Here is a 23,354-nt window from a genome sequence, read left to right as displayed (position 1 = left end):
CCACACGCGATTGGCCTGGGCGCGTGTATTCCAGGGGTGCGCGGGAAGATCCACACGCGATTGTGCTGCGTGCGTGTATTCCAGGGGTGCGCGGGAAGTTCCACACGCGATTGGCCTGGGCGTGTGTATTCCAGGGGCTCGCGGGTGGTTTCACACGCGATTGGGCTGCGTGCGTGTATTCCAGGGGTGCGCGTGAAGATCCACACGCGATTGGCATGGGCGCATGTATTCCAGGGGCTCGCGGGTGGTTTCACACGCGATTGGGCTGCGTGCGTGTATTCCAGGGGTGCGCGTGAAGATCCACACGCGATTGGCCTGGGCGCGTGTATTCCAGGGGCTCGCGGGTGGTTTCACACGCGATTGGGCTGCGTGCGTGTATTCCAGGGGTGCGCGTGAAGATCCACACGCGATTGGCCTGGGCGCGTGTATTCCAGGGGCCCGCGGGTGGTTTCTCACGCGATTGGCCTGGGCGCGTGTATTCCAGGGGCTCGCGGGTGGTATCACACGCGAATGGGCTGCGTGCGTTATTTCAGGGGTGCGCGGGAAGATCCACACGCGATTGGGCTGCGTGCGTGTATTCCAGGGGTGCGCGGGAAGTCCCACACGCGATTGGCCTGGGCGCGTGGATTCCAGGGGCTCGTGGGTGGTTCCACACGCGATTGAGCTGCGTGCGTGAATTACAGGGGTGCGTGGGAAGAGCCACAAGCGATTTGGCTGCGTGCGTGTATTCCAGGGGTGCGCGGGAAGATCCACACGCGATTGTGCTGCGTGCATGTATTCCAGGGGTGCGCGGGAAGTTCCACACGCGATTGGCCTGGGCGCGTGTATTCCAGGGGCTCGCGGGTGGTTTCACACGCAATTGGGCTGCGTGCGTGTATTCCAGGGGTGCGCGTGAAGATCCACACGCGATTGGCCTGGGCGCGTGTATTTCAGGGGTGCGCATGAAGATCCACACGCGATTGGCCTGGGCGCGTGTATTTCAGGGGCTCGCGGGTGGTTTCACACGCGATTGGGCTGCGTGCGTGTATTTCAGGGGTGCCGGGGAGTCCTACATGTGATTTGCCAGTGTGGGTCCTCCCAGGTGTTCCCTGTACACCCTCCATGGCCCCTGCAGGCAGCCCACACCACAGGGGACTACCCTGCATCCCTGGTCATGTCCCGCAGGCAGCCCACCCAACATGGGCATGCCCCCCAGCAAAGGCACATGTCTCCTTGCACAAATAATCACCAACTCATGTTCCCCACCACCCCCACCCCCCAGCAGTGCAGGGGCACCCACCACCAGGCCCCCACCCATGTCCAACTCATGTTCCCCACCACTCCCACCCCCCAGCACTGTGGGGCACCTGCCAGCAGGCCCCCACCCATGTCCAACTCATGTTCCCCACCACCCCCACCCCCCAGCACTGTGGGGCACCTGCCAGCAGGCCCCCACCCATGTCCAACTCATGTTCCCCACCACCCCACCCCCCAGCACTGTGGGGCACCTGCCAGCAGGCCCCCACCCATGTCCAACTCATGTTCCCCACCACCCCCACCCCCCAGCACTGTGGGGCACCTGCCAGCAGGCCCCCACCCATGTCCAACTCATGTTCCCCACCACCCCCACCCCCCAGCACTGTGGGGCACCTGCCAGCAGGCCCCCACCCATGTCCAACTCATGTTCCCCACCACCCCTACCCCCCAGCACTGTGGGGCACCTGCCAGCAGGCCCCCACCCATGTCCAACTCATGTTCCCCACCACCCCCACCCCCCAGCACTGTGGGGCACCTGCCAGCAGGCCCCACCCATGTCCAACTCATGTTCCCCACCACCCCCACCCCCCAGCACTGTGGGGCACCTGCCAGCAGTCCCCCACCCATGTCCAACTCATGTTCCCCACCACCCCCACCCCCCAGCACTGTGGGGCACCTGCCAGCAGGCCCCCACCCATGTCCAACTCATGTTCCCCACCCCCCCACCCCCCAGCACTGTGGGGCACCTGCCAGCAGGCCCCCACCCATGTCCAACTCATGTTCCCCACCACCCCACCCCCCAGCACTGTGGGGCACATGCCAGCAGGCCCCCACCCATGTCCAACTCATGTTCCCCACCACCCCCACCCCCCAGCACTGTGGGGCACCTGCCAGCAGGCCACCACCCATGTCCAATCCATGCCCCCTGCACCTGGGTCCCAACAATCCCCAATCATGTCCGTAATGCCCATCCTCCCCTGCCAAAAGGGCCAACCAACTATCACACCCACCCACATATCAAAGGCAATTACATGTTACACCCCCATTTCAAATAATGCAAATGAACAAATGTCTGTCACACACAATGGCTGCAAGTGAATGACAAAACACCCAACATGACATGCCTGAAAGCAATGAGATGATACGACACATTGAAGAATTAAAATAATATGTATTGAACAGCAAGTAGAATGTAAATGAAATAAGAAAAAACACAAAGCAAATCAAACAAAACAAGATGAATGTCCAAGAAAATAATCTGAAAAATAAAAAATAAAAATGAAGAACCATGAAGAAGATCATCCCGGGTCCATGAGCCCAACCAAATTAAACCTAACTATGCCTACTAACTAAAAACTGAACTATATACAAAAAAGTGGTGCATTGTCCAATCGCAACCAAAAAAAAATAAAAAAAACAAAGGAAACCTAACCCTAACTATACAACTATATACAAAGGCAGCGGGCTATTCGGACGGCTCACTGGTTGTTGTCATGGGCCAGGGCATCATCGAACTCCTGGTCAATGGCTTGGAGGTGGGCATGTTCCCTGGCCCCGAGGTCCCGCAGGGATAACGCAGTGTCAAGCTCAAACTCCCTGCGAAGCCCCTCGAGGCACTCAGCCCGCCTCAGCGCCCTCCGCATGGAGTCCTCCGCCCTGACCATCGTGAGCCGTTCCTCCTCTGCCCGCTGCCGCTCCGCACCTATACGCTGGCACAACCGCTCCCACACGGAAGACACTCCCATTCCAGGGTTCTCCTGCCCTCCGGCCGATGCCTGCACCCCTGATGTTGATGGCCCCGAGCCATGATGCCTCCCACGTTGAGCCTGCTGCTGCCTCCGACGCAACTGCCTGTGCCAGCACGACGGCATCCAGGCTGATGGAAACCACTGACGCCGTCGTGCACGTGCCCTGCCCGATGATGCCGTCACATCCTCCATCTGCTGGGGTCCAGTTGCTGTGGTGTCCACCCCTGCTGGACCTCTGACTCCCGACTGTGGCAGGGATGGGATCCCCACCGAGCTGGCTGCATTGGTCAGGGCAGGTCCACAGGGGGCCCTGGTGGCATCTGGGCCGGAAGACGGCAAGGAGAACGACTGGCGTATAGTCTCCACAGAGGAGGAGAGGGCCGCCAGATTGGCCGACACATGCAGGAAACCCCTGAACATGGCCGATCCCAATTGGGCCACGTCGGCACGGTGCTCTTCGTGATGACGTGCGTGCTCCTCGTGGGAAGCACGCACGGCATCACGAATCACAGCCGTGCGCATCGCGACCCCAATCAGTACCTTCTCCACACGGCCAGGGGTCCCCTCGTCCGCAGGTGGAGGGGAGTCAGATGACATGGACATCCCCTCTACCTGCGGACGGGCCTGGGACGGGGCATCCCTGCTGGCGCAAGGTGGTGCACCCACAGGTTCAGGTACGGCGACACGCACAGGCCCCTCCACGGTGACCTGTGCTGCCTCCTGCCCCTGCCCCTGGACTGCACCACTTGCACCAGCAGGGATGCCCCCACCAGGCCCCATGTGCGCCTCAGTGGCGGCCTCCTCCTCCTCTGTGGAAACCACCAACCTGGATGGCTCCTCACCGTCTACCGCCGTGGCAGGCCCCTGTGGGGGCTCACCCACCCCTTCCGCTGCAGCCGTGGGGGCATCCCCGCCGCCTTGCTCCACAGCGCCGTCTCCGCCCTCTCCTTCACTAGCCGCTGTGTAGAGGGAGACATAGAACACAAGCATCAGGGTACTGTACTATGGTCCCCTAGACAGGAAGCAATAGCAGATGAGTGCCACTGTCAAAGTACACTTCCATCATGTCACACCACAACACATGTGTCAGTCCAGGCAATACACACACAGTGACAGTCATGGTGCGTGCCATGGACATTTAAATACATGTCCAATGGACTCTCGAATCATACAATGTAATGGGACTCACATGCATCATGGGTCATGCCTATCACATGCACACACTTCACCTCGGTCACATCCATCTGGCCCCGTACACCCCAATCACAGTGCATACAAGGATGACTAGGCTGCATCAGTGAATCTGTACATTGTCACAGACATGTGTCATGCATCCATGGCACTCACAAGTCACAGACACGCAGGTCAGGCACACAGACATGGATACCACATATGTATCTGGCATCAGCACCCATCCCTCGCCCCCACCCATGTCCAGGAACAGAGACTGCCATGCTCTCATGTGTGCAATCTGCACAGGGCTCCCCATGTCGCATTCAAACACATGCAACAACCGTGCGGTTCACACATTACAGGTCGCACATGCATTCCCATGATGTCCCTGCACACATACATGCGTACATGGCCTATGTCACACATGCAGGCAAGTATCAGACAACCAGCACACTGCAACATGCCCTGTCTCACACAGCAATGCTTGGCCACTTACCGCTCAACTCCAGACGGGTCTCCCTCTCAAGGACCTGGGCGTGGAGCGCTGCGTGTACGCGTTCCAGGACCCTCAACTGGATGGAACTCATGCAGCCCCGGCTCCCCTCCACGAGGCGCCGGGCCTTCATGAGGGTCCTGGACCTCAAGTCCTCCCAGCGCTTCTTGACCTTCTGGATGGTGCGGGTTGCCACCCCCTCCGCGTTGATGGCAACCACACAGTCGGCCCAGATCCTCTCCCGTCCTTCCCTGTTGGCGCGGCACGATCCGAAGAGGGCATCATACTGCCCCAGGACTTGCTCCACCAGGACACCAACTTCGGTGGCAGTGAAGCTGGTGCCCCTCTGCCCCTCTGGCCGGGGGTTGCCACTGGTGTCAGATGTAGATGTGCCCGACATGGCAACCCCAGGGGCAGGAGTGGGTGGGCAACTGGGTCCTGGGGCTGGGCTGTGGAGCGATGTTATTCGAGTCGGGAGTCTTCTGTACCAGCAGGGGTGGACACAGCAACTGGACCCCTGCAGATGGCTGATGTGCAGGCACCAAATGGCAGGGCACGGTGGCAGCAGGCAGGCAGGCAGGCAGCAGCAGATGGCACGTGGGAGGCTGCTCGGGGCACTGGGGGGCAGTGATTCGGCCTTCTGGGCAGGAGCGTGGTCTTCCGTGTGTTTTCGCGTGGCCAGCTTGATACGGAGTGATTTGGCACGTGAAAATCCTGCACGTCAGCGTGAAATTCGAGGAAAGGGCCCTAGCGCGTAAGCGCGTCAGCACGCGTACGCGATTTCATTGGACCAAAGGCCCTTACAGCGTAAGCGCGTCTGTGCAGTTTCGCGCACGGGCGTTGCCCTGGCAGGGCTTCTCTGTACGTGCTTTTCGTGCGGTGCGTGTGTTTTCCATCCGTTGGGGTTCACTCGCTATTACTTCGCAGCGGGTGTTGGCTACGCGTTCTTCTACATGCAAGGCAGACGGTGAGTGGTACCCCGCTCCCCCAGGCCCCATCGCGTGTGAAACCACACGCAGGCCCCTGAAATACACGCACCCCGCTCCCCCAGGCCCCATCGCGTGCAAAACCACCTGCAGGCCCCTGAAATACACGCACCCCGCTCCCCCAGGCCCCATCGCGTGCGAAACCACCCGCAGGCCCCTGAAATACACGCACCCCGCTCCCCCAGGCCCCATCGCGTGCGAAACCACCCGCAGGCCCCTGAAATACACGCACTCCGCTCCCCCAGGCCCCATCGCGTGTGAATCCACCCGCAGGCCCCTGAATTACACGCACCCCGCTCCCCCAGGCCCCATCGCGTGTGAAACCACCCGCAGGCCCCTGAAATACACGCACCCCGCTCCCCCAGGCCCCATCGCGTGTGAAACCACCCGCAGGCCCCTGAAATACACGCACCCCGCTCTCCCAGGCCCCATCGCGTGTGAAACCACCCGCGGGCCCCTGAAATACACGCACCCCGCTCCCCCAGGCCCCATCGCGTGTGAATCCACCCACAGGCCCCTGAATTACACGCACCCCGCTCCCCCAGGCCCCATCGCGTGTGAAACCACCCGCAGGCCCCTGAAATACACGCACCCCGCTCCCCCAGGGCCTATCGCGTGTGAATCCACCCGCAGGCCCCTGAATTACACGCACCCCGCTCCCCCAGGCCCCATCCCGTGTGATACTTCTCGCGCACCCCTGATATACACGCACCCAGCCAAAACGCGTGTGTGACTTCGCGCGCACCCCTGAAATGCACGCACACGCTCCCCCAGGCACAATCGCTGAGCTGTGTATACGGTAAGCGCACATTTTGGCGCACATGTATTGGGACGCTACCGCCTGCTTTCGGGTATGGGCCTGTGCGCGTCTTTGGCCGTGCGCTGTTTTACCTGATTCGATTCCATGAATGCCTGTTGTAGGCGAGCGTCTGGGCGTTCCGCGCACTTGCCTCCTGGACCTCCCCTGTGACGCCCACATTTTCACGAGTTGTTCCCCATTCTGCGTGTGACGCCCCGTGTTACGCCTACTTTTATTCTGTGCGCCGCGCTATGTGCGAATTCGCTGTGGCTTTATCGCATGGCGTTCGTTGACCTGTGCGCCAGCGTGCACCAGCGTGCGCCGCGCACTTTCTCAGCGCACATCCCACATTTCGCGCGTGCCTGTGCTTCCATGTATGGATGTGCGCTGTTTTCTGTGCGATTTTCTGCGATTTTTTCTGTTCCACTGCAAATCGCACGTTTTCGCACGCGTGCGCCGGTTTTTCCGCGCACATTATTTCCATGAATCGGCCTGATAGTCTTTACATTATTTCAAAGGCTATCCTTAAATGCTGCTAGTAAATGAGGGTGAGGGGAAACCATCGTACGCCCTTTTGCCCCCCTCAATGCTTGTACTTAGTTCCAGCATACCATTGCTTACCAATGGTTTTAACGAGAATTTCACGTGCACGAAGTGGGCACTTCCGCATCCATCTTACTCATTCTTCAAAATCGACGTTCCACTTAAATATCTCCACAATACCCCCCTGATCCACATACTTTGCTCAGGCCTGACAACCACAAGCAGGGCAGATTTGCACACCTGAGGTTCTCATGTCAATCGCCATGGATACTCCCAGTCACACATACCACCTGTTCCTTGCACGGCCGAGAAGCACCAAGCAGGGCAGATTAGGAAGCCTAATCTGGACAAGTAGAGAAATGTAGTTTCCCTGTGAAGAGCGCAGACAGTGCTTAGTGCCTAAAATAACTGAATACCTTTTCGTATGTTTTGGAAGTCTAATCTTGGGAGTTAATGGCTTTCATGGTACTAAAAAGAGAAGTCAAGATTTAGGCAAGTTAGCAAGTCTAATCCTCATGCCTTTCAAGTCAAGGCAGAGGATCCAATTTTATTAGTAAGAGGCCTAGTCTGGGCACAGTGACTGGAGGATGGCACTCAGGAAGACATCATGGGAAAACACTCCACTCGTGGAAGTGCAAGAAGGGATCGTCCATGAACTGGACAGAAGCTGCAGTCCCTGGCATGGAAGGTTGATTCCACCTTAAACATGCCCAAGAAGGGCGAACCTGAAGCATTAAAGTCCCCATTTTGACCAATCAAAGTTGTGTTCCCCCAGAGGCTTGTGCAGATCTTTCAGACTGGCTAATAGCCTGCCACCGGAAAAATATCCAATACTGCTTAATCCCATGTTCCTCTTCTGTGCATAAATGTATAATACTAAGGTAAATCAAAGCAAATCAGGCTAAACCTCCCCCCTGAATTCTGCTGCCAGAAATTTGTAAAAATCAGCAGTAAAAACCTGAGTTGAAATTTTTTTGGTAAAAACACAGAACCGTTGTACTATGTAAACCCATCACCAGAAAGAGCAAGTACTAATAACCAATGCACAAATAATTGTGTGACAAAAGGGCATTGATACAAAAAATATGGATACCCTGTGATTGATCCAGCAGACCTGAGTGGGTTGTTTGGTACCTTAAGAGGGTGGGTGAATATTATATTTAAGAAATAATGCCTTGTATGGTGGGCTATATCGGTTGATAATGCCCCTCAACATGACTCTTTAACAAGGGCAGAAGTCAGTTACCACCAGGATCAGCCCACCAAACAAGTGTTACTGTCATTAGCATCGGTGACAAGCAGTGGGTAGCTAATGGCAAACGTTGTTTTACCTGTAAGACACAAGCAAGCGTTGATTTAGAAAAGAAGAAGAAAAATGCCCATACCAAAATGGCTGCTGGGGAAAACGAAAAAGGGGCTTGAAAGAGAGCCCCTTTTCCATATTCAGCGTGGCCACAGAGAGGAGGAGGAGATGCCTGGTAAGAAGGCTTTCACCATTAGATAAAGCCTGTCTCATGCCCATCCTGATTGTATTTGGTGCTGTAACAGGGTCCTAATAAGTGAGCCTTTTAAGCTATCAATGACAGAGACCACTACAGTCCTTATTTGTTTTCTAATTGATCAGATTACATTTGCACTTGCAATAATACATCTGTTGTGACAGAGTCGCCTATGGAGAGACAGGTAAGGGGGTCTGGGAAAACCTGAGGGCCAGGGGAAGCCACCAGCTATGTCATGTTTTGCCCGGGGGGGGGGTGGTGGGAGGTGGATGGTTAGTATCTGGCAGATCTCCCATCAGCTACTTATTTCAGTGTGTTTTGCCATAGATGTTTGTGGGGGGGGTTAAGGGTAATAAAAAAGGTAGAGTGGTCTGGGGAGGATGCTGGGGGGTCTACCCCACATACATTTGTGGCAAAATGTCACAAAAGAAAAAATAATTAAATGAATTCTCATGAAATGTAAAAAACTCGATGGAATCAGATCGAACCTTTGCCTTCCGGCACCCCTTTGAATACCCTGCGGTCGCCCCATCATGGAAATGGCCATAGTATAGCTCCCCAGAAATTCTATTTCATGAGGAATAAGGCAGAGTGCTCACTACTTCTACAATCAGAGGGAGGTAATCTTAGGGGGGGGGGGAACCTTGAGAAAGGTCAGCCTCAGGAAAGGTTTTTACATAATACTGTACATCAGGGGTGTTGCTAGTTCCGGTAAATATTTGGGGCTACGCTACTGTCAGTACGCGGGCTAGCTCGCCTTTTGGTGGTATCCCTTGAGCTTCTATCCAGGGCTTCAACCCAAAGACCCCGGGTTATAGCCCTCTTAAATCCCCACACCCCAGCAACACCTCTGCTGTATATCCATGCCAGCCTGCATCTTCACGGTTCTTTCCTCCTCCTCCGTTTTGGGGAAACAATGAATTTTACACCTGCATGGGATTTTTATGCAGGTGTAAAAACGAATGGATTCCTATTAAATACACATGCCAATGAGCAGGTGGGTTCCACAGGTAAAAACCGTTAGTAAATGCCGCCTGCAAAGAGTAATGCAATTTTTTGTAAAACTGTGCATAGAAGTAAAAAGCGAAGGCGATTTTGACTTGTTTTACTCTTTAGGTTTGCGCTCTGCCTTGCAAAAGTTGAACATTGCATGCAGGGGACCAACAACACGAACGCGCAAGCTTTACTGGCCCTCTGCAATTTGCATGCGTTTTAAAATGACCCTCTTTGATTTGAAAACTCAAAAAACGAAGCATCTCCGAGATACAGTGAGCGTTCAAGATGGTTTGCACTCTGCTTGGCTACATCTGCTCCCTCACACTTCAGTTCCACAACTGACCCCGTCAGCAGCAGGATACCGTTATTTTAAAGTGAAGGGCGAACAGATGTGATGACATGATACAGTTCCGCAGAGGTTGTCACTTGTTTAAAAGTCAAGTAGCATTACATATCTGAAATTCAAATAATATTACATCTCCCTACATAGCTGTTTTGGAAAAGGCGCGGAAACAGCTTTCACACAAGACCTTGGGCCAAAAACATTCTCAGCTATGTGCATTATTTACTAAAGTATTGATAAATGGCATGTGAGGTACACATTTTGGCAGAGCAGTCACCAGTATAGCAGACTGTACAGAAATGAGCAGTAAGTCAAAAGCCAAAAAAACACTTATGGCCTTTTTAAAACTAAATCACAGAAATAAGGAATAGAAACGAATGTGCATTTACAAACACATGGATAATATCCTGAGAATGGAAACAAACCACAGACAGTAGCTACTGCTATGAGGAATAGCAGGCTTTGCCACATTCGTCCAGTTATTGCTGAACTCTCGAAGTCTAAGCCATCTCTCAGAAGCATCTCTGCAACCGGAATTGTGTATGTTAAAATCAGACTAGCTGTGGCGTGCATCGAGCTAGAGAAGTATGCAGTGGGAAGGGTACCATTTGGAGTACTGAAAAGCTGCCACAGTGGCTGGATCATGTTGTCGCCACGCTGACGTAAATGAGGAAAACAACAGTTTTTATTGAGTCGTTATAATCTTGGCCATACTACCTTAAAAGTGTTTTGCCATCCATGAATAAATTGGTGATGTTACAATATACAGCAATTATGATAGAGGCGTTCATACTTGGGGAGGGCGGCCATTTTGGAAGAGAAGAGTTTGCCAAATGTCAGGAGAGATAAGAGGTCTCAGTGTCACATACTGTTAAGGGCCATCTTTGCAAATAGTTATACCTGTGCAAAAAGGGAATTCACAACTTGCAAATAAAATATCCCCCAGCAGCAAATGTGAAAGAGTACCACAGGCACATTGTAGCATTGCAACACCTTTTTCCAGGTCTAGTAATTCTTGAAATGCTTGGTGGTAATAGGTAAGTCAGTAAGCTAATTTCCTCTGTGGGCTCCCTCCTTTGGAATAGACTCCCACTCCCCCTGCGCCTTGAGCTGGACATTCTCAAATTCCAGAAGCTCCTTAAGACTTTCCGCTTTTCCTCCTCCTTTCCTCCTTTTTTCCTCTGCTAATCCCAGAGTTGCTGAATCGGTATCCTTGGCCCTTATTCATCTTCGGGGCCTTGACCTTCCACACCAATTCCTCCAAGCTCCTGTCTATCCACAGCACTTTGCATCTGCACACCCTCAACTCTGGAGACTCGCACCTACTCCTCCCGTGGCCCAGGCCGTGTAGCACTGAACATAAATAGCACTTCATCCATGGCTCACCCACGAGCTTGGACTCCCCAGCACTTACCCCCCTTCCCTCTTCCTTTCTGCACTTGCACGTTCTGAATACTCACACAGCATAGTAGGCTCGTCCCTCTTCCTCTACACCCTCTGCTCATATTATTTTGTTGTAATGTATTTCCCTCCCTCCCTTGTGGGCGCTTTGAAACAGTATTTTCTTATTGTATAAGCACCTAACAAGCAAACAATAAATAAATAAATAAACAAATAAATGTAAACCAGTTGTGTACCCCTTACTCTCTGTGGCAAAAGAGAGGATGCACCTCAGCCAAACATCACTGATGGCAGAAACATGTGTCTCGGTTTATTGTTATGCTCCTTTTCAGAAGAAGTGCCTGGCATTTCAATGCTGGACTGTCCTTGTGGGCATGATGACACTGATATGGAAATAGTTGACGGCCCATGGCCAAGCTAATCTCTATGGCCATTCCCATCAACTTTCTGCCCCCCCTCCCTAAAACAGATCCTCCTGGGATCTCTTTGAGCTAGCTTTACCACGCTGTAGCATCAAATGTGGTGCTCAAAGTGCCTGCCATCTGATGTGAAAGCATTTGTTTGAGAGTTAATGGCTTAATTGGAGCTGTACATGCGTTACTGATGTAACCAAAATGTCTTAAACAAGGGTGCTTTCAGCCACTTTATTCATAAGGTGTCCTCTTTAGTCCTGTTAAAAACAAGCATTGGCAAAGCCAAGAGATTTGCCTTGTGTATAGGTAGTAAATAGTCATTTTCCAGAACCTGTTATTATATGCCAAGGCACTCGACACATTTCGAAGCTCATACCATTAATGGCCTGTTAGTTCCACTGCAGCAATGCTTGGCAAATGCTTTACCATTGCCAACACAAAAGCCCTGGCTATGGCACTGTGTGATATGTTGTAAGTATAAACCCTTAATACAGAACAGCATACCAAAGGTATGGTCTTCCTCATTCTCAGAAGATAGACTTTGACATTGTTGCCAAATACTAATTGCCAAGCACTTTACTGTGTTGAGAATGAGTCCTGGGAGTGGACCTGTCTACAGCCAACAATACTATTCTAGTCTTTGACCATGCTCATTAAGGCCAATACCTAGTATGGTGTTTGGACATTTAATTCTGCTATTAACACTACTGAGTGCAAAAGACAGGAGGATAGAGGGTGGGCATTGACAGTGATGTAAAAGGTTGCTATTGCAGGAATCAAACTTTGGTTCCCTAGTTCTACTGAGCTTGTTAACCAAAGTATTATCTCAGGTGATTTCCAGTAGGTGTGTGCTTTGTTCCTCTATGAAGTCTCTATACCTGTGTAAATGTTACACTTCATTGATGAGGGTTATACACTGTCTGGCTGTTATACAACTGAAATCGGTTTAAGTGGGCATTGCATCTTAGAGCTGCAGTTAGGTGGAACTAGGTTGTTAAGATGACCAGGGAAAACCCCCAAATTACACAGAGGATCAGGAGTTAGAAAGTCCATACTCAAATAATGGAAGTAGACCAAGTGAAAGGCAAACCCCAGCTTTATTAACATACAAATAAAGCAGGGACAACATACAAGCAAACATGTTGTCGCTCTAAAAGCTTTCATACAAAGCAACATCTTTTATTGCAAACAATCATCATGCATAACAGCACATTACGATGTTAGTCACCAAAACCTATGGGTTAAAGGATTGGTTAAGGGGATTGACTGAATATACACTGTATACAGGGTAAACTTCTATTTGGATAACACAATCTGATGCCGCCCCTCCACCCCCCAGACCACCTCTAAATTGACAATAGTGAAAACACATCATCTCTCACAACCCTCTTGGTTGGCGCAACACATACTGGGTGGCCTCGTATCAGAGGTTTTGATTGGTTGGCATTCTACTCACCAACCTTGGACAATTGACAGGTCATCACGACATGAGCCAGACAGGAGAAGGGTGAGAGAAGTCTGTGGACTTCTTTCCTTTCAATTAAAAGAAAAGAGATAGCATCCCTCATTCCTAGGTCATGAACCAGGGTGATTCCTCTGTAGTTGACCTTGAATTGTGACTCATATCTGGGAATATGCATGAGTAGTAAGGCAGCTGTCCTATCTGTATTTGTTGCTAATGAATAGACAGTGTTCTTCAATTATGGGCCACTTGTGATGAGACCACTTTTGGAATTATTTCACACTGCATTAACTGGGATTTTTGCTTAAATTAGTGCAACTGTTATTTTTTTTCTCTACCACTGGGGACAGTCTAGATCCATTCTCTGTGGGGTCGTTTGGGCTCATAATTATCCTGCACCTGGCTCACAATGGTTGGTTGTTCTTCTCCAAACCTTTAATTAGATGGGTAGTATTCTTCTTGTGTTCTGCAAATTATTATCTCGTGCCTTTTCTGTAGCGTTCGGACCCTCCCTAATTTCTCAGTAACCTTGGCTTGGTGTGCATAGCTACTGTCTGAGCTCTGCATGAATCTGTATTTCAGTAATTCAGCATTTTGAGTTCTCGTGAAGCCTTGAGGCCTTTCATTTACTTAGAAGTGTAGGATTCCATTTTGGAAAAGATGGCTGCCCATTACAGTTACGTTTCTTTGTTAGTTAGCTATATACATGTGTTGTTCATGTTGCATTCAGATTATATAGTGCTTCTGTTAGTATTGTTCATGTCTTATGGATGCATTGTTAATGTTCTTCGTGTATAAATGCATATTTGACCTAGTGTATTCCTTCTTCATGTTGTATGCACGTTTGCTTCATGTTTAATTCATGCACATGTGTTGTTTCATTTTGAGTTTGTTTATTCTCACCATCTTTAGTTTAGATTGTATACATATTCTGCTGTTCCTGTCTGGGATATGTGAGGGGTCAGAAATGAGAGGCGGACACAAAGGTGTAACTTTTTCCATTATCAGATATCTTTATTAAACAGAAATAGGTTGGATACCACCTGTCTATCCCTATCCTAAGGAGAGTTTTCCTACCTAGGAAACTAAAACTAAAGATCAGTCTGTGTCAAGTCATTAAACGTATAAACTGTTATTGTTTCTAAAACATTCGAATCTGGCCCTCACACTAAAAATGCACAACTAAGGGTGCAAGGAAATGTATCTGACTTATGGTTGGTGAAAAGTAAAAAGATAAATCCATCAGAAAGAACATTGTCCATGGAGCATCCCTTGGATGCAGAGGATAGTTCCCTTCCCCTAGATATTTAGGTAGGATGGCAAAAAGGTTTAAAGTGAGGAACTCCCAGGAGTCAAGGTAAGTTTATGGTAAGTATTCTCAAAGTAGCCTGCAAAGATGTTTCTCACAACAAGAAGGGTGATGTCCACATATATACACTACTGTGGAACCCTATGAAGGTTCCATGTCTCTATAGAGACCACATAACATGTTTATTAGGATTTGGCAAGGGACTGGCAACAACAACACAAACAAGTTTGAAAGAGACATACAATCATAACATGTTTATTTATTGCAGTTACAAACAATGTGTACCTCCTTATGTGGTATTGGCATCATAGCATGTTTATTAATTACAGTTTGATATCTCTATTTTAAAAGATGCATATTGCCCAACTGAGGCACAACTCCTTATAAGGAAATGAATGCAAACAAAATTTATAGTGAAGATAAATGTATATTATATCTAAAAGATAAGACTAGGTGCTTAACTATATAGCAAACCTCCCTTCCTCTACCCGGAAGGAATACAATTGTACTTGACCGGATTTACAGCAATCCTGCTTTTTTTCCATGCTCTCCCACCATTTGAAACCACAGCCTCCTCAATAACTGTGTCCACTCTCAATGGACCACTGAATTCGCTTTCACCTTTAAGTACTCCAAATGGGTGTCAAACCCAGACCGTGTCAACATGTTCCACCCTTGATAGCCTAGTGTTGCCTTTTTACCACATAGTATCTTTGCTGCCTCACTCTTTTTTTTACTCTCTCTCTGAGTTCCTCCTCATTTCACTCAATGAATGTCATCCTCCACAACCATGGGGTGGGGGGCACACATGAGTAGCAGCTTTCTTCCTCCTCAATATTTCAAATGAGAATAAGCAGATAGTGGCATGGGGATATAATCTGTAAGTAAGTGCACGTTTTTCTAAGTAATTTTTCCAATTTCATTCTCCATGAATTGAAATTTGAATATTTTGCGTCAACGTACTATTAGTCCATGTAAGTTAAGGGAACTGGCGTTGCAGGCGGATGGGGGAGTCGGCGGCCATCAACAGGTAAGTAGGGGTGCGGGTGGGGCATTGTGATTTCACAGCGGCGTGCATTTAGTATTCAGCATTTCTGAATTCGGGAATGTTGAATTCGAAATTCCACACCTTGGTTAAATCACGGATATCCAAGAATTACATGACCTCTTGCTTATACTTAGGTGGTGAGGATAGTAATATGGAAGAAACAAACCCTTCACAAAGGCGAAGATCCTTTTTCTGATAACCAATGTCCCAGGTTGTCAATGTGAGAGGCCCTAAAACAAGAATTGGGCTTTTGAAGGTTGAGCCCTGAATTACTTAATTTGTTTAAAACGGTATTCAATTTTGCATCATGGTCTTTGACACATGATCCCATGACAAGTATATCATCTTGATAATAAAACAAACCCATAATGTCGCCAATGACCTCTTTCATCATTCTTTGAAAAAATGCAGCTGCTGATGTAAGGCCAAAAGTACTATCCTGTGTAATAAAAGTGGTGTGGGTTCGAGAATCGGGATGTAGTCTGATCTGATGATATGCTGACGCTAGGACAAGAGTGGAAAAAATGTTGGCCCCTGCAGTAAGACTGACTAATTCCTCAATGTTTTGTAGTGGAAAGCGGGCAACCACAACACATTTGTTCAATGCCCTAAGGTCCACAGACAGACAAGCACTGCCATTTGGCTTCCTTGCCACCACAACTGGGGAACACCTCTCTGAAGCTTCCACAGGTTCTATGATATCATGTTCTATTAATATGGTTTTCTTTTTGGCAAACTCTTCCGTTAGGGCAATTGGGACACATTGTGCCATGGCAGTTACAAGTTTGTATCCTTTTTTCAAATTAATTTTATGAAATCTGCCCTTAAAACAAACCAAATCTTTTCTGAATACATCATTATAGGGAGGAAGATATAGTGGAGACACAACTTGGAATTTTTGGATTGATTGTCAAACCCATATCTCATTATTGGTACCATCCCAGTAAATATCCACCTCTTTCAGAGACATACACCTTGTTTTTTGTAATTTTTCCCTTGCACTTTAATGTTTCAAGAAACTAACCCAACATGGCAATTCTTGAATTACCATAAGGACTGGCCCTTACATGTGATGGCTTAAGGCTAACATTTGAAATTGTGGACTGTCAAGTTGTCCTATTGATGATTGTGTAGTGTGAGCCAGAATCCATCAGCATTTTAATGGGGGTACCATTAATCAGCACATGTGAGTGTGGCTTTTCATCAGATCTACTCGGCACATCCAAATTACACACTGACAAACTAATGCCAGAGGATTCTTCCTCAGACATATGTTCTTCTGACCCATCATTCTGAGTGTTTTCATGAATTTCCTTAACACCCCTTTTCACATTATTGTGACAGCATTTATTGAAGTGTTCCTTTCTCCCGCACTTACCACATTGTGTATTGTGTGCTGGGCATGAGGGGTTATTTGCCAGGTGTGAGGCACTACCACATCTGAAATATCGTCTGCCGTTTTGGACATTAGAAGACCTGGAAGAAGAGACCTTTTTATCATCACATTTTATCACAGATTTCTTTTAAAAAAAATGTTTCTTTGTATCTTGTGAGGAGGTGACACACGCAGCCTCTTTGGAATTTTCCTTCTCCAATTGATTAACACAACTTAACATATTCTCAACACGTTTTGCAATATCTTAAACGTCCTCGAATGAGGAATCCCCTTTTGTCAAAATGTCTTCTCTTATTTTAATCTCTTTTACCTTTATCATGAACTGGTCATGCAGTCGCTTATTGTATGACGGACCAAAATTATAAGTGTTAGCCAGTTCCCTAAGGGCTGTAATAAGGCTTCAATGAATCAATCTTTTGAGGGTTCCCTGGTGCTGAAATGCTATCACTGTAAGATGATGCTGACCTTCTTCTCTTAATGCTTGTCCATTTTTTTTAAGAGAAGCTCATGAGCAATAGGTGGGTCTACCCCTTCCCCAGAAGCTTGGGTGTCAGTATGTAACTCAGGAAGGTTGTTCAATATCCTTCTGCCCTTGTAACCCAAACAATTCACGAGTAGGGAACTACTCCTCTCCATGTTAAAGTTTGGTCAATGAATGGCAGTCACATAATCCACAAAATCTTCCTTCCAAGTCTCCCATGGAATTATGGGTTCACCTGGAGTTTGGAGGAACTGAGGGTCGAGATTGGCCATTAAGGGAACAGTGGAGGTAATTAGTAGCAAAAGTGGGGTAACACAATGGAGAACGGGAAATACAGGGAGAAATGAGTAAATGCAGAGAAGACCTATCAATCAATCAATCGCCACATTTATAGAGCGCTCTTTCACCAAAGGCATCATGGCGCTATCTAGAAGCGTGGCCAGAAAGATACACAATTTAGGCAAATAAATGGGTCTTCAGGCTCCGTTTGAAGAGACTAAAGTCCTGCGGACAGCAGATTCCCACTGGGAGTGTATTCCACAATTTTAGCCTGAGATAGAGAAGGCCCAACCGCTGATCCTTTCCCAGCGATAGTCATGCATCTTCAAAAGTCCTGCCCCTGCTGAATTAATTGCACAGCCAGGGCAGTGCCGTTAGATTTTTTTCCTGCAGGGCTAAACAACCCTGTTCATTCAGAGCCTGATCAATATTACACAGGACCTTGAAATGGATACAAGCTTGTACGGGCAGCCAATTAAGTTCCCGCCGAGCGTTAGAGACATGCTGTCTGAAAGGGATAGCTTTCACCAAGTGAACTGTGCATTTTGAAGAAGCATCAGCTGATCCAATAGGTAATCATTGTGAGAAACCTGAAGGTGTCTCACCCAGTAGTCTCTGGGAATTTGCCATCCAGGTAGCCAGGACATGGCCAATACTTTTGGAGAACTAAAGCACACTCTGAGCAAGGCAAAGCACACGAGGGAGCAGCAGTTTCAAGGAGACAGTTTAATATAAGTAGAAAGACGGCAAGACCGAGGAGGGTTGCAAGGAGGGAAGTGCCCTTTTCAGTGAAAGACCGTTACTTTCATGAGCCTTTGAGAACAAGAAACATCAGACGCGGAATCAAAGCTGAAGAAACCTGCATTGTGTGTCAGAGGTAACCAGAGCTCTCCTGCAGCAATAGCCAGGGCAGGAGGATCATTTTCCGCTGTGGTACTGTCCTTGGCTCCTACAACGAAGCAGCCCCAGTGAAGTCCGCACAGCTGGTGAGTTGGGGAGACTGATACCAGACTGGTCTGTGCTAAGACCAAGGTTGCAAGTGGCAACATTGTAAAGAGAAAACTGAAGAGAACAGTGTGTGAAGCGTATGCGACAAGCAATGCAAATATAATTAAACAGCAGTTGAGTGACTGAACTTTTGAAGCAAAGACAGATACCGTTAACAGAGTGGTCCAGTGGCACGTGGGTGCTCATTCAAAGGTCTCTGTTATGTATCCAACTGAAAGGTGGCAATTGTAAAAACGGATTGTAAAATCGAAGTGGTCCTGCAACGGGTCAAGCCAAACCCTGTGCACATTCGAAAGTCCTTGATAGTTGATGCGAACTGAAATTGGTATGAACCCGGCTTAGGGAAACTAATTGTATTAAGAAGGGGATCTGAGCCCGGCTCAGGGGGACCCGGGATGAATAGTGAATCACCTGAATTGAGTGCTTGTAAGAGGAAAATTACTTTTCGTTTGTTTTGTCGTATCAGGCCCTCTGCATGAAGTGACTTTGATAGGAAAAGAGACTTGGGCACAGAAGGCCCTGATGCTAATGATTTAACTGTATCCTTTTGCTAAAGTAGACCGGGATTGTGCTGCGCTCGAGTGAATTACCTTGTTCCAATGCGGAAAATGTGGGAAAGGGAGGCATACATCCTGAACATCCTGATATATCATTTTTGTGAACACTTCTTTCTTTTTCATAAACACTACCCCCACACTATTTGTATTTAGATGTAAGGATTGGCAATAGGTTTTTAGTGTAGGCTCTTTTATTTTGACAAGACACCACCAGGACTGCTTATTATTATTTGATGGTCCTAGTTTGCTCCAATCTGTAGATTTAGGATTAGATAGGCGTTTATCATACCCTTGTCGAAGTTCAATAAACACCCTTGAACTGTGGTTCCTTGTGTCTGTTTTACTGTTGATACCTAGAAAGGTTGCATTGCAGTAGCATAGGCTACTGTTAAGATGCGCTGCACTAGCTGCGCATGCAGATCCTTACGAATAAACAGAAGGATTTTTCCCAGTTGCTTTAGCTTGTGAAAACCCATTCCACACACAGTGTTAATCTGAGTGTCCGGGAGGCTGACATTTTCACATCAAGGTTTTTCACCACCTCAACCGGAGCTGGAAGAGGCCCCAATGTTAATGGCCAGAAGTCCGAGGTCCAGCCCCTCGATGCACTCGTAGGGCCAATAATAAGGGCCTCAGTCTTCTCGCTTTTAAGTTTGAGCCAGTTCACTCCCATCCATGCCCCAATATCTGCCAGGCAGGATCCCTGCTGAACCGCTGTACCTGTCTGGCCCAGATCCAGCCTGAACAGGATCTGGGTATCATCCGTGTAAAAAAGTAAAATTTAAACCCATATGAGTGAATGAAAGCTACCAGCGGCTGTATATATAAATTAAAAAGCAAAGGAGAGAGGGCTGAACCCTGTGGCACCCGCAAGTCACCATTCTTGGTGAGGACTTGAACGAAGTGAGAAATACCAGTTGCAACTGATCAGTCAGAAAAACCTGTAACCACTCTAAAACTTGCCCCAAAATCCAAGCCTTTTGCAGTCTCGTTAGAAGAAGAGCATGATCAATAGTATCAAAGGTGGCCAAAAGGTCCAGTAAAATGAAGCCTGCCGTGCCGCCCTGATCTTTGATCATTGTTAAATCATCAAGGACTGACACCAGAACCGACTCGGTTCCCACTAAAGGCCAGAAACCCATCTGACAAGGGTCCGAGATATTATAGCCTTTCAGAAAAGATCGAAGTTGGGGGGTAATAACTTCTTCCAAAACTTTAGTAAGGAAAGGGAGAAGGGAAATTGGGCGATAATCGGCAAAGACTTCTGCATCTATCGATCGCTTTTTCAGAAAAGGAATCACTAGCGCTTTTTTTTAAATGGCTGGCATCTGGCCAAAAACTAGTGAGGAGTTAATTACTTCTGCTATCATATCACTTATGCTCATGATAACAGAGTTAACCAAGTGTAGAGGAACATCATCAAGAGGAAATGCAGATTTAAGACAGGTAATGATTCAAACAATTTCAGAGCCGTTGTTAGGCTGAAAGGAATCAAGAGTAGGGTGAGCTCAAGGCATCAACAGTGCCGAATCGGTACTAGCCAATGGAGCCTGAGCAATGCCGCCCAGAATACTAACTCTGATCTTCTCAACCTTCTCCAAAAAAACAGAAATAGATTGTCAGACAGCGATTGGGAGCTAGTGCCAGGATTGGAAAGTTCTTAAACTGTGTGAAAAAGCTTCTTAGGTATATTAACAGCCGATTGAATAGTGGCTGTGAAATTAACATGTTTAGCCATTATGAGGGCTATGTGGTACAATGTACGCTGCTTCTCAAACTCCTATCTCAGATGAAAATCATAAGCAGCCCGCCATTTGCGTTTTGATTGTTGCCACTAAACACAAGGCACATAGCTCTCCAGAGACCCAAGCGGCCGAAGGGCGAGACCATTTCTTCATCTATTTAAAAGGGGTCAGTTTATTGGCTGCTAAAGTTCATGCAGTCACAAACAAGAGATGGCTGAGGGCAATGGCGCAGGGTCATCTTTTACATCCTCCCACATTGAGGTAAAATGAGAGGACAGAATGGTCGGCTCAACTGACCTCCAATTTCTCTGAAAAACATTTATACTCTTGCTCAATAAGCAAGAAGAAGCCACCGGGATAAGTTTGAAAGGTACCACATAGTTGTTGGACCAAGTCAGCACGTGGGAGGGTTAAACCTGCAGCAACTGTGCCGGGGCAAATATGAGATCAAGAGTGTGTCCTTTCACATAAATAGAACCAGCCACACATTGTAGTAATGGAAGACTGTCCATTGCTGCTAGTAGAGAGGTAGCAGCTGAGCTGTCAGCAACATCAGCCCAAATATTAAAATCCCCCAATACACAAAGGTTTTTAAATTTTAAGGCTAGCTCAGATACCAAATCATAGAAGGATTTTTCAAAGGCCAGGAGTTTAGAAGAAGGTCGGGCAATATAAAATAAGAAAGTGGTACATCGTCGATGAGTTAATAACATTCCTTACAAAAATGGCCTCCATTTCAGTCACAGGAACCAAAGATAAGACGCTGCAGGTAAGGTAGTCCTTAAATATCAAAGCCACTCCCCCTCATGGATGCAGTGCTCCATGATTCAGGTGAAGAATAGCATAGTCTGGTGGAAGGGCATGGACTAAATCAGGATCCAAATAACCTGTTAACCATGTTTTGGTTATACATACAAGGTCAGGCTCGTGGGTTTCCAGAAAGTAAAACATTTCAAAATTATGGGCAACCAAGGAACAATCGTTCAATAGGCAGCCACAGGGCTAAAACTCCTCCTGAGCAGAGTCAGCAGCCGCGGCCCACCCAACCGGTTACGTGATATTTACAGGAGCCATAGCTAGCAAGGCTGCCTTGGAATAACTAATGAAAGGTCATGGAGATGACCACAACACAGACTCAACTCGGACGAGCGCAGACAGGATGGACTTTGGTCAGGCTTTTCACTGCGCTTGGTCGCTGCGCTACCTACGTTATTTTTTATAGGGTTTGCACATGGTATTGCGGAGACCAATCCCATGGCAGGTCAGGATAAAAAGTGAAGAAATTCTCCTGAACAGGAAGGTACGCGCAGGCTAGAAAAAAAAGATAGCGTGGCAGCGGTATACAAGGAAATAAAGAAAAAATGAAAATAATTAAATGGGGGGAAAAGAAAATTCAAATAAGAATGAATTAAAAGAACTGTGAGCAATCAATGTGTGAAAAATGTTAAACAGTATCCAGTCAACAACCAGGGCGCTGGAGCACTAAAAAGGAAATGAAATTCGAAATTAAAGCATATAAAAATACAAGCAATTTCAGGAATAACCCACACCTTTTTGTGTCAGCCTTTCAACAGCAACTGCTGGTCTGCTGATACGATCAGGACTAAAGACTGGAAGCGACCAATCCCATGGCAGGTCGGGATAGAAAGTGAAGAAATACCTACCCTTAAGTAGGTATCCACACGCAGTATACAAGGAAATAAAGCAAAATCAACAGTAAATAAATGAGGGGAACGGAAATTCGAATAACAATTAATAAAGATGAACGTGTGCAATCAATGCGTAAAAAGTTAAATACGGTGTCCAGTCAACCACCAGTGTGCTGGAGCACTTAAAAGGAAATGAAAATCAAATTGAAAAGATATAAAAATCCAAGCAATTTCATGAACAACCCACACCTTTGTGTGTCCGCCTTTCAACAGCAAATACTGGTCTGTGGATACGATCAGAACTAAAGCCTGGAAGCGACCAATCCCGTGGCAGGTCGGGATAGAAACAGGGGCGCCGCCAAGGGGCAAAAGGGGGGGCCATGGCCCTGGCCACCCTTATAAAAATGCTGGCCCCCCTATCGGCCGTCCCACGAAGAAGCAACAAAAAAAAGACTTTTTTTTCGCACTGAACTGTGCATGGACAATAATAACATGCCTGGAGTCAGTCTCCCCTCCTTTAAAGAAGGGGCTTATAAAATCACGGTTCAAAGACCCCATGCCCGTATAACCAACCATGAAATGGCAGGTCTTTCTGGCACATGGGCCTACTTGTGACTGGCACTGATGTGTTCCTCACGTGGCTAATAAGAGCTGCAGAAACAAATGTGCTTGCTTTACAGTGTGATGTGTACAGCCACATTGCTTCAACGTGGGTACCCGCGTTTTCGTATCCATTGTCTCCAGTCTTTCTATTATTCGTCTCCATGCATCCAGAGGGGTACGCAAGGGG

Source organism: Ambystoma mexicanum, chromosome 4q (assembly GCF_040938575.1).
Source record: "Ambystoma mexicanum isolate Mex_15411 chromosome 4q, UKY_AmexF1_1, whole genome shotgun sequence".
NCBI lineage: Eukaryota > Metazoa > Chordata > Amphibia > Caudata > Ambystomatidae > Ambystoma > Ambystoma mexicanum.
The sequence above is the reverse complement of the archived record's forward strand: the minus strand, read 5'-3'. Positions refer to the sequence as shown.